The sequence below is a fragment of the Mastacembelus armatus genome, chromosome 9 (genome assembly GCF_900324485.2).
Source record: "Mastacembelus armatus chromosome 9, fMasArm1.2, whole genome shotgun sequence".
Taxonomy (NCBI): domain Eukaryota; kingdom Metazoa; phylum Chordata; class Actinopteri; order Synbranchiformes; family Mastacembelidae; genus Mastacembelus; species Mastacembelus armatus.
The window spans coordinates 11695884-11701082 of NC_046641.1; the positions used below are offsets into that span (position 1 = coordinate 11695884).

The 5199-nt window shown below is 38.8% G+C and overlaps 1 pseudogene; it reads right to left on the reverse strand.

The window, feature by feature from the left end:
- Nucleotides 1-340: 340 nt before the first annotated feature.
- LOC113138918 (arrestin domain-containing protein 3-like) lies at nucleotides 341-4390 on the reverse strand (annotated as a pseudogene).
- Nucleotides 4391-5199: the final 809 nt, after the last annotated feature.

Sequence of the window (5199 nt, forward strand, 5' to 3'; positions counted from 1 at the left end):
TTTTCTAGCTTTTAATTGAAATATTTCAATTAAAGTAGGTCGAGTTGTCTAAAGGCTACAATAAATTAGCTTAACCTGCATTTTGTGTACTTTTCCAGTTTTCCAGTCACAGTCAGGAGTTCATGAGAGGAAAAACTTACTAAAACACTAAAGTCCCCTTCAGTCATGTATGAAAGAATGCAGATGAGCAAGTTGAAATACTCAAGTATATTTGTGATCCTTTAACAACATTACTTCATAAGAGCAAATGAGAAAATAGCTCAGAGAAATGTAATGACTATATTCAGTCAGATTGCAGATCAGTTTTTCACAGATCAACAAAACAGTATTTATATTCCACAACTAATTTTATATATTTGGTTACTTTCTTTGGTCATTTAGAAAAATAGACTTATCAATAAAAACTGAAACATGTTTTAATATACCTCTTTTACTATGTATAAAAGAAGCTTGACAGTCCATTTCTAAACTGTGCACTCATATTCACTGTTAATGGATAAAACTCGTACTCCTGGTTGCTGAAAAGTTAATTCATGGCTGCTCTGAGGTCAGGAGTGTAATGTAAAAAGGTTATGGTCAGATATTTATAAAATGCCAAAGTCTATTTCTAAAATATAAACATAAAAAAGAAAATGAGTGGGGATCACTTCTCATTACTGGGGGATTTAGAATAGGCAGTTTGCAAGAGATCAACTAAACAGAGGCCAGTGCACAGTGGTTTGACACAAGACAGCCACGACCAAGCGAGACAAAACAAGAAGATGCAGGAACATGACAGAGACAAAGCAGCAGACAGAAAGTTATTATTATATTATTAGACATAACAAAATACACTATTGGAACACTATTGGAAATGACCCATTTTAGGTTGTAACAAAGTATGTTCAGTTCCATTACTGATATTTCGTGTCAAAATCGGTCAAAGGAGGGTACACTCCATGTGCTCCATACGGAGGAGGGGGATCAGAAGGCTGGGGTGCTGCTGGTGGCTGCGGTGGTCCAATGCCCCAGGCGGGCAGGTTTGGGTTAGCAGATGGCTCAAATCCAAATCCAAAAGCAGGAGGTGATGGTGCCATAGCAGCAACCCCAGAGGCCGGCAGGATGACTATGGGAAATTTGACCTCCGGGTCTGAAGCATATTTGACATCAAGATAGACCTGTGGAAAAGGTTTTATTGTTTCTTTATATTTCCAGATATTGTTGTAGTAATGTGAACACTTTAAGTGTAGGTGTAAAGATGGCCAAGCCTGATCATCAGGAACTACTGGTGGTTGTTTTCAAATTATCCCTGCCCTTCCTGTTTCTGATTGGCTGAAGCCTGATCAAACTGATCCAGGTAATTAAAGGTGGGTGGAGCAGGGATTGTTGGAAAACAAGCAGGGCAATAGTTCTCAGGAACCAGGGTTTGCCACCCCTGGTGTAAATATTTGGCATTAGTTGATTTTGTACACATGCATCCTATAATACGTCTGACAACATGCACCTGCTTCTATAAGCTTTTATTTTTTCAATTATTTTCAATTCTTACTTTGACAAACTTCTCTGTCAAACATAAAATTAATGCTGGGTGTGGAGTTAGAGTGTCATTTACCTAAAAATTATAATTATTACTGGATTCATCACTTTAATCACAGTGTGAGTGCTTTTGATTCCCATTATTTTTAATCAAATGACTGAAGAATCTATGGAAATCTTGACTTAAAAGTTTTGCATATTGTCTGTTACAATCATTCACATGCTCTGGGCATAACCAGCTCCTGTTAGCCAGCACTGTGAGAGTGACCGGTGAGCACTGTGGTAAATCCTATACTGCTAAGTAAAAAAATAATAAACTTCTATAGAAATTAACACATGATAGTTTGTGTGTACAGTCACACGTCTCTGTAGCCAGTCTCCTGGTCACAGAGCTGCTTACCCTGAGTCTGTACTCTGCTTTGATGATGCTGCAGTTGAGGATTGAGGGCTCCACATCATGGGGTATGGTGAGGACCCTTGTGACGTTTTCACTAGCAGAAGGCTGGATGGGCTCTCCCACCTCTTTAAGGAGGTCTTTAGTACTGAGCTTTCTCTTCCCGTTTGCAAAAAAGCTGTGTTTTCTGTACACACAGTACTTGGGCCTGATCTCACGAGATGACTTGTTCTGAATGAAGGCCATGACTTTCAGTCCTTCTCCTGTGTCACAGAGACCATAAAAAATTAATGCAAATGTTTATTAGACACTAATAAGAGACAGGAACCACAACTGACCCATTTTATGACCGTAAAACCAGAAAGAAACAAACAAGAAAACTGGTCTAAGACTTTTATTTTGAGGGTTCTCACCTTGGAAGAAACCTGCTTTTTCAAGATTCACATCCATGGCTACTGCTCCTGAGGAGAACATTTTCATTTTCTTATCCTTATGCTCATGCTGTGGTGCCTGAAAGAAGATCCGACTCATTAATGCAGCACACTAAAACAACAACAGAGAAAGAAAACACTTTAACAGAGCTAATTCAACAGGAGTACTGCTAAAATGACTATTAGATAATATCTCTACCAAAGACTCAAATAATCATATTAGGCAGATCAATTCTGGTATATGACCAAATCTTTTGTTTGATCAGTATCACAGAGAAGACTGAAATACTGTGTACATTTTTAAAACAAGTGTTTTTATAAGTTGGGTTTGTTTAATACAACATACAACAAACACTGATTGATGCAGGTAATAAAGAAGTTCTGAGTTTTAGTCACTGCTACCCTGAAGATTTTATTCCCTGTTGTAATGACAGGAATAAAGATGTAATTCAGCACACACCATAAGCCCAGGGTCATGGTTCAGGTCTGCTTTTGAGACAAAGTTGATCTTAGTCGAATCTTTCTTGGAAATCCTCATTGATCTGCTCAGCTTGGTTTCTAGCGTGTACACGATTTTACCGACGGAACCAGCAAAGGATGACGGTGCATTCCTAAAACAAAAACCAGATGATCAGAAGACCAGAACATTTGTCTGGACACTGTTTTATACACTGTACGTACAAAGAAAGCAGGCAAGAACTAGATCTACAAATTTCTCAATGATTTAATTAAATCTACTCTAACCAGAGATTTATCTGTGGAGACATTTCTGAAGATAAGATGCAAGCACCACATTTTGGTTGTGTAAAAGAGTCTGGTGAAGCTATCCATCTATCTGATCTATCTCATTATGGAAGCATTAAAACAATGATTACTTACTGGAAAGGCATCTGAAATGTGAACGGATAAACATGGATTCCTGGAGCAACAACACTGCTGTCTGAAAAAGCAACAAGAGAATGTTATTAATGTACTAGTGATCAAGATGTTCAGACATCTCTTCATTCTACAACTGAGGGCTGGGATCACGGCTATGAAACAACAGAGTGGGTGGTCAGTATGGTCTTGGCACCTGATGATCAATTATTTGGTGACTGAAGTAAAACCACATTACAGGCCCCTTTCAACATGGTTTTATAAAAAGACAAGGATGAACTGCAAAATACGTACATGTTTCTCCATTCTGGTTTCTCAAAAGTCCTTGTTGGTCATCTCCTGAGGGAAAAGCACACGTGCATGTATGGCTTACCAAAAACATCATGTTATCATTTAGGCCTATAGAAATAAAATATCACTTTTTATTAATAATCTACAGATCATCCTTGAAACTGAGACAATTTAGCCTTATTGCCTGACAAATAAAATGTCAGTTATCAAAATAAATGCAGATTCATTTTCTGACTATCCCTCATCAGTTCACTGATGGATCCTTCCAGTTCAGATCACTGCACTTAAAAAAAATCTTCACCTGGAGTTTTGCACCATTATATAAGATTATATCCTTCTTATGTTAATATTTCCATTTCTCTGTGTAATATAAAAGTCTGTAAATAGTGCGCCACCTAGGTTCAACAATCAGCAGCTGAATGAGATGCGACACAGGAGTCGAGTCACGCAAAGTCTTTTTATAACTTTAATTTTCAACTTAAAGGTCTGTTCAGATCACAGTTTAAACAATGAATCTGAAAGGACACTTACCTCTCTGATTTTGGTCTTGAACAAAGTAATGTTTTACAGCTGAAGCTGTGTTTTACAGCTTTTAGGCTGAAGTACTTTTCCTTGGCGTGGTAAACAACAGTAGTTTTCCCGTACCGCTCGGTCCACAACACATCGGCTTTCCCCTTGAATTTCACTAACAGGTTCTCTATTTGGCAGTCTTTGGCCAGTTCTAGAGTAACCTGACCTGAAATCCAGTCGCCATTTGTAAAAGTGTTTGTCTCGTTAATAGGGTTATAGCTGATTTTCAGGCTCTTCACGGTGGTCAACATAATGAGCAATAAACCAGGATCTTAGCCGAGAGACAAACTGAGAAAGGAGCTCTCAAACTCGCTGCTATCCGAAGAGGTGTGTCTCAGACAAAAGGAGGAACCAGGTATTTCCTCATGTTTGCCTCCTCCCCTTGAGTTGCCCTCTCATAATAAATCACTTCTCCCTTGTTTCCCGGGCTCAAAAACAATGTAATGGTTTTTAATATTTGAATGCGGTCTGTATTCCTAAACCAACCTGCTAAAAGCCAGATCTATATTAAATGACATGAAATCCTAATCCAAATGATACAAATGTTCAAAGGCATTATAATTTAATGACTTTTGATCACGTGAACAAAGTTGGCCAAACGATGCAGTGGAGGATTTAATGTGCTGAAGCCTGATACCTGACACCTGACAGCTTAGCCTGGTCTTCTGGGCCATACTGTTCAAATCTGTCAGTAAGATGATATTGGCATATTGTCATAAGACAGTTATATGTCTGTCCTCACACTGTTCACTTCATGTCATATTTCATAATGATTAGAAATGAGTTTATTGATCCATCACTGGTAGCTTAATTCCACAGCATGTTGTACTGTCTGACTTTACATATTATGTTATTCTCAACAGTGACACTTACACGCAAAATAAAAACTATTTCTCATGGTTCACCTCCTACCTATCTGACCGCACCCAGTCCGTCCATCTCCAGAACTTCCACTCCCAGCCCTCTACTGTCAGTTGTGGCGTGCCTCAGGGCTCTGTCCTGGGGCCCCTCCTCTTTATTATTTATCTCCTTCCTCTCGGAAATATCCTTAGGCAACATAACATCAATTTCCACTGTTATGCAGACGACACCCAGCTCTACCTCTCTGCTGCTCCATCTTCT